Source organism: Lolium perenne, chromosome 3, assembly GCF_019359855.2.
Source record: "Lolium perenne isolate Kyuss_39 chromosome 3, Kyuss_2.0, whole genome shotgun sequence".
Lineage (NCBI taxonomy): Eukaryota > Viridiplantae > Streptophyta > Magnoliopsida > Poales > Poaceae > Lolium > Lolium perenne.
Genome location: NC_067246.2, coordinates 114,634,116 through 114,645,864, shown reverse-complemented (window position 1 = coordinate 114,645,864; position 11,749 = coordinate 114,634,116).

The following is an 11,749-nucleotide window of genomic DNA, read 5'->3' as shown; positions in this document are numbered from 1 at the left end:
ATAGTAAGCATTCATGTTGATCAACGGAGTCTGGACATATTTAAACAATAAAAATCATATATATACCCCAAACCCTAAACTCTGTCTAATGAAGTCAAGCACGAAGAGAAGTGGTTTTCGGTTTAAATTTTTATTTCTTTTTTTTAAAATTTTTATGCCCATTTGAATCTTGGTCAAATCCTAGCAGGTTTGACCAATATTTAAACAAGTTTAAAACATGAAAATGAAAAGTAAGTATGGATCCTTCCTATTCACTCCAAAATGAAGCTTTTGGGAGGGTTTTTTAATTTTCCATGTCCGAAACCCAAAATGACATCTCTTCGTGCTTTACTTCATAAGACAAAGTTTAGGGGAAGGGGTAGATACATGATTTTTCTGGTTTGAATATGTCTAGACCTTGTTTATCAACTTGAACGCTTATTATATGACATCAAAAGACTATGTTTTTTTGAATTTGTTATGCCCATCTGAATCTTGGTCAAATCCTAGGTTTGACCAAGATTTAAACCAGTTTAAAACATGAAAATGAAAAGTAAGCCTGGATTCTTCTTAGTCACACCAAAATGAAGCTTTTGGGAGGTTTTTTAAATTTCCATGTTTGAAACCCAAAACCACTTCTCTTAATGCTTGACTTCATAAGACATAGTTTAGGATTAGGGGCCAAGTATATACATGATTTTTCTTGTTTAAATATGTCTAGACTTTGTTTATCAACTTGAATGCTTACTATATGACATCAAAAGACTATGTGTTTTGGTTTTGATTTTTTTGAATTTGTTATGTCCATTTGAATCTTGGTCAAATCCTAGGTTTGACCAAGATTTAAACCAGTTTAAAACATGAAAATGAAAAGGTACGCCTGGATTCTTCTTAGTCACTCCAAAATGAAGCTTTTGGGAGTCTTTTTAATTTCCAATGTTTGAAACCCAAAACCACTTTTCTTCATGCTTGACTTCATAAGACAGAGTTTAGGGTTAGGGGGTATATACATGATTTTTCTGGTTTGAATATGTCTAGACTTCGTTGATCAACTGTAATGCTTACTAGATGACATAAGAAGCTTATGTGATTTTTTTTTCTTTTTTGAATTTTTATGCCCATTTGAATCCTGGTCAAATCCTTTGTTTGACCAAGATTTAAACAAGTTAAAACATGAAAATGAAAAAGTAAGCCTGGCTCCTTCTTAGTCATGAAAATGAGTTAACTTGGCTTTCCAACCCTTGAATCCATAGGAAACTTTGTACTAATGCAGTATAATAATCACCCGAGTTTTTACACCAACAGGTCTGTCACTTACGTGTGGTGCCCATGCATGAGGTCCCAAACTTCAGTGAGCACAAGTCACATGCGGTAGGCGGTGCAAAATCCCCGATCAATCCGGCGGTGGTCATTAAGGACCCGATCGCATTTCTTGCTTTCAGACTGGGGTCTACCATGTAAAAGTTTGTTCCTTTTGGATCCATCACTCGTATTTGCAAGTTTTTTGGGGGTCCCGCAAATTCAGGGTAGCATCATGCCCCCCTTCCCACGCCAACACAAACAGAGTTTAACACAACCTAATTAAGCAAGGTTCAACACAGACATATATAGTTCAACAACCCCTAATTAAGCTAATAGGTTCACCACAAACGCTGCTGAGCAGCAAACATAAACAGAGTTCAACAAAAGATGCTGCTTTTGAAGCAATAGGAGAGACAAACATGCACATCAGTTACGGAGTATATTTACCATCTTCTTCATGTCGCCTCCTCCCGGTCCCGCTTCTTCTGCTTCTTTCTGCCCATACCTTTAATCTTTGGTGGCTTGGGCTTGGGAGGAGGCACACGACCGGTCTCGATAGCTTGGTTCAATTTCTTCCTTAGGAATAGCCCATAGGCCATGTGGTTGGCTATGAAGCCGGATCGGTTAACAGTTTCCCCAACTTTGAGACAGCCGGACCCACCGGCTTCGGCATGCTGCAGGACGCTTTGAAAGTCAACCTTTATGCTCTTTGTGCAGAAGGGGCAGCTGTTCCTGGCACCAGTCCAGGGTTCACTGCAATACTTGTCGAACTTCCCCCGCCTTAAGCTTGTTGAGAGTGGCCCTGGCCTTCCTATGACGCGACTCGACATCGCTGTCAACCTCATCAGTAGCAACCTGATACATGCCAAATAAACAGGTGAAGCAAATATGTAGCAGTTGCAACTAATAATGAATATGAATCTAAAAAGATTCTGACGCTAATTCAAAACCCTATAGCGCAAAAAAGAGAGGGAGAGACCATAGAGCAAATCGATACAGGGCTATGTTGAATAAGGGAGAGAGGTGAATCGGATGTGAAGCAAATATGTAGCAGTTGCAACTACTGAATATGAATCTAAAAAGATTCTGACGCTAATTCAAAACGCTATAGCGCAAAAAAAAGAGGGAGAGACCATAGCGCAAGTCGATACAGGGCTATGTTGAATAAGGGAGAGAGGTGAATCGGAACATACTTCCTCCCCCTCGTCGACGATATTCTCGTCGAAGGTCGGTGGCGGCGGTTCAAAGATGAGTTCAACCTCGTCCACGTCATCTAGGGGATGCTTTCCAAGAGATTGGACCCATCAACCAACAGCATCAGATGCCGATGAGCGACCGATGGCCCGACCTTCGGCAATGGCCTCCGCTTCGTCTTTGGCATCCGCTGCGGCGATGATCGCCGCCGTTGCGGCCATGCGTGCTGCGGTCGCGGCTCTGGACGCCTCCTCTGCGGCTAAGGCCAGCCGCGCGGCTTTCGCTTTCGCTGCGTTGACGGCGTCGGTTGGGCTCTCCATCGGTGGAATGGGAAGGGGAAGCGAAGAGAGGGTTTTTTCCTAGTCCGTGGAGAGAGGGAGAAGTGTGGACGTGAAATGGAGAACTGACGATATTTCAAGATTTGGGAGACATAGCACGAATGGGCAGATGACAGCGCGTGGGTGCATTACCTCATACTGCCTCTGTCTTAGAAAGAGCGTACGTGTGGGTTTTCAAGGCATATTAAGGATTTTATTATTACATTGGGAAACTGTCATCGACCATCACTTTCCTCTTCAACTTTTCCACCTCCAATGAGCTAAATGCATGTAGTAAATAAGAAAACCATATTATGCTAAATACTACTACCTCCATCCCAAAGCGTAAGGCTTATATTATTTTTAGAAGCTCAAACTATGTCAAGGTAAACTAAGATTTTACCAAAAATCATTATCATGCAAAATACAAAATTAATATCAATACATAGACAATGAATTTTTTTTTGGTATGGTATCTACAAAATATTATATTAGTTGATAGATTGTTCTAAATTTTCGTCAACCTTTACTTGCTTTGACTCTTAAAAAAAGACTTAGGGCTCCTTTGATTTAAAGGATAGGAAAAGCATAGGAATAGGAAAGGTTTAGGATTGGAATGGCATGTCTAATTGAATCCTATAGGAAGATGAAGTTTGTTTGATTGTAGCAAAGGAATTTTTCCATGAGGCATGAGCTAATGTTTTTTTCCTATAGGAATTACACTGCAAGATTCCTATAGGATTTTTTCCTATAGGATATGTTCCTATGAATCAAACAACATGTATAGGAAATTTTCCCATAGGAACCAAATCCTACACAATTCCTATGCAAATCCTTTGAATCAAAGGAACCCTTAAGCTTTGTGATGGAGGTAGTACGTACTAGTCGTGAAGAAACTATATCCCTCGTGATGAGAAAGAAATATTTTTTACTAGGAGTACCACTCTTTTGTGGACAAATTTTGAAGTGCATTGCAAAATGAGAAGTACACTCTTTTATGGACAAATTTTAACTCTACACCCATTATTTCAGGATGGAGGGAGTATAGCCCAACTTGTTTTTTTTCTTCTGGGCACTACACTGCTTTTCCATGTGCAATACTTGGTTCTACCCTTTTTCTCATTGTAATGGTCACTTTAAGTCAATTTTTCCCACACACATTTATTGTGTACTTCTCTACAGTGTTGACCGTGCTACTACTATTTGTGTTAGTGCGCCAAAAACAAAATGTTATTTTCTAAGTGCCAAATTAATCTAGGGCGTTGGTTGTGAACCAATGAACAAAAAAGATAGCCCAAAAGAGGAACACACCAAGGTACAAAAACTAGCATATATGCATGTTTCTATGTACATATATATGACCCTGGGTTTGTAGATAAAAAAACATTCATATATGCGCTTACTATTAATATACATAAGTTTATGCTGATTCTCTTGGTTTAGGTATATATATGGTTAGGCATCACTACTAATTCAGAAAAAACACAAATGTAACCCTTCAAGTGAAGTCATTTTAAGTGACCTAACAACTAAAATTCATATATAGGATTTGTATAGGAATTATGTAGGATTTAGATCACATGTGAATTTTCCCCACACTAGTTGTTTGATTCATAGGAACATATCCTACAGGAATCTTGCAGTGCAAATCCTATAAGAATAAAACATTAGGTCATACCTCATGGAAAATTTCCTTTGGCACAATCAAACACAACTCATCTTCCTATATGATTCAACTAGCCATTAAATCTCAATCCTATGTTTTTCATATTTCTATGGTTTTCCCATCCTATGAATCAAAGGAGCCTTAGGGCTTATATCGTTTTTTAGAAAGGCAAACTATGTTAAGATTGGCCAAGTTTTACGAAAAACCTTTAACATGCAAAATACAAAGTTGAGTCATTTCGTTTGAATCGGAGGGAGTACATTTGACGTTATGGTACTATTTGACAGCTGCTTGGCACTGTATTTTTTTCGAACCAAACTTCCCCCTTCATGAAGCTTTTATTTTGGGATAGAGCTTCAGTGACTTGATACATCCATATATATCTAGACAAAGTTGAGTCAATTCATTTGAATCAGAGGGAGTACATTTGACTATATGGGTACTGTTTGACAACTGCTTGGCATTGCCTTCTTTTTTGAACCAAACTGCCCCCTTCACGAAGCTTTTATTTTGGGATTGTTGCGGTCAAAACCCACCGGCGGGCAGTGACGGGCAACACAGTAGAGCCGGGAACAACTTAGGGCTGCGGCTGGCCCTGGTCCCTACGAGCGACGGCCCGCAAAGCCTCTGGTACACACGTCCGATGCTGGTGCAAGGGCGTGCCACCTGACCTATACCTGGTCAGGAAGGTGATGGAGATGCCTCGCTTAGTTTCCTGCATGGCATACACGTAAACATTAAATACGAGCCTCGATCGGCTCTCAGGTTATCCTGTGAATCGGCTCAAGGAGCCGATCCACCCATGATTCGTACGAGGTGCACGAATATATGGTGGTCCTGCTTGATCAAGATACAGCTAAAACGATCTACGACGATTTAGGGTTTTCACCGCATAATCGGATCATCCTACTCACGATTGGGCCTCGCGGTCACGTACGGTGATCGTAAGCCGGTCCTAGACAAGGCCTAAAAACCAACACGAGGTTGATCCTCGGAACATCCTGTCTAGGGCTAGCAAATGACACCCTACGCGTCGCTGGATCCTCCAACCCTTTGTAAGGCCTAACTATTGCAGATATTAAACTAATCCTTGAAGAACAAGGAGCAACCGTAACGGATCGGATCTACTAAATAATGATCAAGCGGGGTGCCGCCCCTACACCTAAGATAGGTGTAAGGGCGGCTAGATATGCAAGGGTTGCACTACGACAGCATATGATACGAAGAACTATGCTAACCCTAACACATCTAAGATAACTACGTTGCTCGCCATCAAAAAGGCTTCAGTACGAGCAACGCATGAACAACAAAGAAGCTTATGCTGCCTAGATCGCAAGATGTGATCTAGGCAGCATGATGCTTACCGGTAGAAACCCTCGAGACGAAGGAGTTGGCGATGCGCCGAGATTGATTTGTGTTTGAACGTTGGTTGTTGTTTATTCCATAAACCCTAGGTACATATTTATAGTCCAGGGGACTTTCTAACGTGGGAATAATCCCCACCGTGCACGAGACAAACTCTAACTAACCGACACGTAATCTACTATGTTACAGATACAAGGGCAAACTAGCCCAAACTTTGCATATAAGACCGATTCACGTATTTCTTCCGTATACAATCTTCAAGTCCATGTTGATCGCGGCCCACCTCTGACTCGGTCAAATTCTGGTGATAACAGGGATAGAGCTTCACTGACTTGATACTTCCAAGTCTCACAGTGACTTGGTGCCACCATCCACCATCCATCTCAGATCCAATGTATGCGATCGACTTAGAATTTGAACTAAATAATTATTATAATTGCTCAGAAATATTTCAAGAACTTCCAGTTAATCGTGCATATTTCGATTTATATTTTGGTGAAGTTTCATTCGATTTGAATCAAAGGTTTGTGAGCAAATATATACTCCCTCCGGTTCATATTAATTGACTCTAATATGGATGTACTAGACACATTTTAGTTCTAGATACATCCATATTGAAGTCAATTAATATGAATCAGAGGGAGTATTTAGTTTAAACTAGTGCTCGTATACGTAAAAAGCTCTTTAATCACAAGCTAGTCGTCCGAGTGGGATGAAATATTCACAGATTTTAGAACAAGGCATCTACATTTTACTGGATTTTTTCATAATTTTCTGAATAATTTTTGTTTTTATGTTCGAAATAAGAGATAGTTTGGAATGTTGGATCTCAAATGGTTGGTAGATGGTGGCACTAAGTCACAATGAGATTTGGAGACTTCAAGTCACTGCAGCTCTGTCCTTTTATTTTGACAAACTGCAGAGCCGCTGGTGCATCTATGGTTGCGTACGGCCGACGCCGATTCTTAGCAAGGAAGTTCTTCCTATAAGTAGTAGTATCCATACTCCACTCCAAGGCATGTATAAAAAAAGAACCCATCCCGTTCTCATTTTCCCGATCACTCTTCTCTGAAGATGGAGGAGGCCTTCTTCTTGTGCCCTCTCTGCCTGCTGCCCTTCAAACCCCCCATATCCAAGGTCGCTCCCTTCCGATTTCATTCTTAGGTTCACCTGTGAGAAATTTTAATGACAATTGATGCCACGTACGTTGTTCCGTGCAGTGCAAGGGCGGTCATATGGGCTGTCGGCGCTGCGTCGGCGAGCTTGCGCCGAACCCGTGCAAGAAGTGCGAGCAGCTGGCGAGGTTGCCACCGTCGAATCGATCTGGGGCAAGATTGCCGCCGTCGAATTGATCTGGGGCAATGGTCAAGTGCGTCAGCTGCCAGAGCTTGGTCGCCTCCACGGAGTCCTACAAGCACTATATCGCGTGCCCGCATGGTCCGTGCGGCTGCACAGAGGCCATCAATATCGGCTGCAGCTTCACCGGCCCGCCGCGGGAGCTCCTGGTACACCTCCAAGCATCCCACTCCACCCCAGTGTTTACGTTCCAGTATGGCATACCCGCCTGGTGCATAGTTTGTGTTCCGGTACAACCGCGGGGACACCTGTTCATCGGCAGTGGGGAAGAAGAGGGTAGCGTGTTCGCCATCACCGTTGGCCCGCTCGGCCCGACCACCATTGTGTCCTGTGTGTGCATCAGGTCGGCCGCGTGCTTGTTTCCGATGTACAAGGCGCAGCTGCTGGTGATTGGTCCGCCGTCGCCGGCGCCGGCTGGGACCAGTGACCTCTCGACGGACACCTTGATGGCGGTAATCGAGCCGACGAGCTCCCCGACACCTAGCTCGATCATGTTGCAGCAGCTCACTTCTTTCCTGGCGGTGCCGCCCCGTTACGCGAAGCAGAATGGAGGGCAGCGTGTGTTGCCTATCTGTGTTTGCATCAACAAGAAGGTTATACAATAATCTTCGTTTGGTCATACTGCAATGTAGTTACTCGAAGATCGGAGGGAGTAGTTTAGTTCAAAGTAGGGTTCGTTCGGATGTATTTTGGACTTGTATAGTAGTACTACTACTCAAGAATTATTAGCTAGCTAGTTGCAGTGCTAGAATGCAGCTCGGAGTATTATAGTATTTTGGCAGTACTACTAGTATATGTATGTGACTGCAAGTTCAAACTAAAATGGAGTATTTATTGCTAATATTGTTCTTTTGGAGTCATCATTTTTTTTCTGAACGTGTTAACTATGCTATTGTCTAAGGATTCGTTTAGATTTCTTTGGTTGAATTCATATTTCGTCTCTTCCTAATTTGCAAAACTGCACTGTCATGGACATTCTTACAAGGTCGCTGAAGTTTCGATGTTTCTTAATGTATACTGCGTAGGGTGTACCCCCTTAACATGGATATGTTGCATTTTTTGGTTGTTTTTTTTTTGGCAATTTTCAGGACCATAAAATAGCACACCTTCAGTTGAAATTTGAATTACTTTTCGAAAAGTGGCCGATACTAGCATGGAGTAGTAAAGTTTTTTTGTACTCCCTCGGTCCCACCAAAAGTGTCTCACCTTTGTTAAAATTTAGATGGATAGATGTATTTTTTTTACAAAGTTGAGACAACTTTGGTGGGATGGAGCCACGGAGTCCTAGTTGATGGCGAGAAGGTTGATGCCTTGCTAGGTTGGTGTACGTTGCAAAAAAAACAAGGTTGGTGTGTATTTGTTTTATTTGTTCACCATAATACTGATATGGCCATCGATTTGATTAGACAACACAAGGCTGGGACGTTTCACTTATTTATTGTAGGGAGCACGATTAATGGACTGTAATGATGGGGCTACTCCTATAGTCCGTCTGCTCCTACTCGGGTGTCGGGTCACAGTCACACTCTCCTCTTTTTTTGAACACATTCACACTCTCCTCTTTTTTTGAACACATTCACACTCTCCTCGAAACTGCAGTAGGCAGTATATGCATAAGAGGAGGAGCGTCTCGGTTCACCTCCGCCGTCTATCCCCACTCCGCCCAGCTTCCATAGCACGCGCCTGCGTCTCCGCCATGGCGCTTTCGCATCCTATCCAGCAGTGCCCAGTTTGAGAGCCTCTGTTCTCCAACTCAAACCCCCACCTGCCGCCATTGATCGCCATCTCTCTCCCAAAGTTCGAATCAGTAAATCTCCCAAGAAAATACCAACCCCATTGTACCACCTGCCTCATTGCGATGGCGAAATCGCGCAGGGTCTGTGGATCACTACAAGAAAAGTTCTGATAGACAATGTCTCAAAATCGTCCGCTAAGGGGTATTTTTCGTCGCCTATGGGCCTAACCCGACGATATGGGTTCTGTTGTGGAAACTGCGTCAGGCAAAGTTCTACGACGATTTTTTCGGTCCGTCGCGCTTGGGCGCCCTTCCGCCACGGAAAATCGGACCGTTGCCCAAGTGTTTCCGGGAGCCCGTTGACTGCTGACGTCATGCAAACTGACACGTGGCAGACGCCGTTAACTGGCAGTTAACGGCGTTAACCGGCTGAAACCCCGTGGTAGATGGTAGGCCCACACGAGGCCTGCCACGTCTTAAGCGGGCCGGCCCATTAAGTTTACGGGCCGGGCCAGCTGACTTAGTTTGACCGGTCAACTATATAGCTGGGCTGGTCCATCAGTTACGTGGGCCGGGCCTAACCTCTAAGGTTGACTTGTCAAAACTTTAATGGGCCGGCCCACTAAACATGTGGGCCGGGCCGAATGCACTCGATTGACCGGTCAACAGGCAAAAGGGCCGGCCCATAAGACATGTGGGACCCACTTTCCTGGTATTGGGCTGGCCCATTAACAAAGTGGGGTCCACATTAAAGCAACTGGGCCGGCCCAAGAAGTTATTGGGCCGGCCCAATTAGCATGTGGGTCCCACTTTCCTGCTATCGGGCCGGCCCATTTAGTACGTGGGGTCCACATTTGATCAAATGGGCTAGCCCAACAAGCCAGTGGGCCGGGCCAAAAGCACAGGAGGGTCCCACTTTCCTGTTAAAGGGCCAGCCCATTTAGTATGTGGGGTCCACCATATAGCAAGTGGGCCGGCCCAACAAGATAGTGGTCCGGGCCAAAACACAGGTGGGTCTGATGTCTACGTTCCCCCTCCTTTCCTGTAGACAGTGTTGGGCCTCCAAGAGCAGAGGTTTGTAGAACAGCAGCAAGTTTTCCCTTAAGTGGATCACCCAAGGTTTATCGAACTCAGGGAGGAAGAGGTCAAAGATATCCCTCTCATGCAACCCTGCAACCACAAAGCAAGAAGTCTCTTGTGTCCCCAACACACCTAATAGGTGCACTAGTTCGGCGAAGAGATAGTGAAATACAGGTGGTATGAATATATATGAGCAGTAGCAACGGTGCCGGAAAATAGCTTGCCGGCGTGTAGTTGATGGTGGTAGTATTGCAGCAGTAGTAACGCAGTAAAACAGTAAACAAGCAGCGATAGCAGTATTTAGGAACAAGGCCTAGGGATTACACTTTCACTAGTGGACACTCTCAACATTGATCACATAACAGAATAGATAAATGCATACTCTACACTTTTGTTGGATGATGAACACATTGCGTAGGATTACACGAACCCTCAATGCCGGAGTTAACAAGCTCCACAATAATGCTCATATTTTAGTAACCTTTAGTGTAAGATAGATCAAAAGACTAAACCAAGTACTAGCATAGCATGCACACTGTCACCTTCATGCATATGTAGGAGGAATAGATCACATCAATATATCATAGCAATAGTTAACTTCGCAATCTACAAGAGATCATGATCATAGCATAAACCAAGTACTAACACGGTGCACACACTGTCACCTTTACACACGTGCAGGAGGAATAGAACTACTTTAATAACATTGCTAGAGTAGCACATAGATAGTAGTGATACAAAACTCATATGAATCTCAATCATGTAAAGCAGCTCATGAGATTATTGTATTGAGGTACATGGGAGAGATGAACCACATAGCTACCAGTACAGCCCCGAGCCTCGATGGAGAACTACTCCCTCCTCATGGGAGCAGCAGCGGTGATGAAGATGGCGGTGGAGATGGCAGCGATGTCGATGGAGAAGCCTTCCGGGGGCACTTCCCCGCTCCGGCAGCGTGCCGGAACAGAGACTCCTGTCCCCCAGATCTTGGCTTCGCGATGGCGGCGGCTCTGGAAGGTTTCTGTGGGTTTCGTCGAACGTATCAGGGTTTTCGATCCAGGGGCTTTAAATAGGCGAAGAGGCGGCGCAGGAGGGTCGAAGGGGCGACGACACCATAGGGCGGCGTGGCCAGGGCCTGGGCCGCGCCGGCCTATGGTCTGGGGGCCCAGTGCCCCCCCTCTGGTCCTTCCCGGGTGTTCTGGATGCTTCCGGTGAAAATAGGAACTTGGGCGTTGATTTCGTCCGATTCCGAGAATATTTCGTTACTAGGATTTCTGAAACCAAAAACAGCAGAAAACAGGAACTGGCACTTCGGCATCTTGTTAATAGGTTAGTTCCAGAAAATGCACGAATATGACATAAAGTGTGCATAAAACATGTAGATAACATCAATAATGTGGCATGGAACATAGGAAATTATCGATACGTCGGAGACGTATCAGCATCCCCAAGCTTAGTTCTGCTCGTCCCGAGCAGGTAAAACGATAACACAGATAATTTCTGGAGTGACATGCCATCATAAACTTGATCATACTATTTGTAAAGCATATGTAGTGAATGCAGCGATCAAAACAATGTATATGACATGAGTAAACAAGTGAATCATATAGCAAAGACTTTTCATGAATAGTACTTCGAGACAAGCATCAATAAGTCTTGCATAAAAGTTAACTCATAAAGCAATAATTCAAAGTAAAGGCATTGAAGCACACAAAAGAAGATTAAGTTTCAGCGGTTGCTTTCAACTTGTAACAT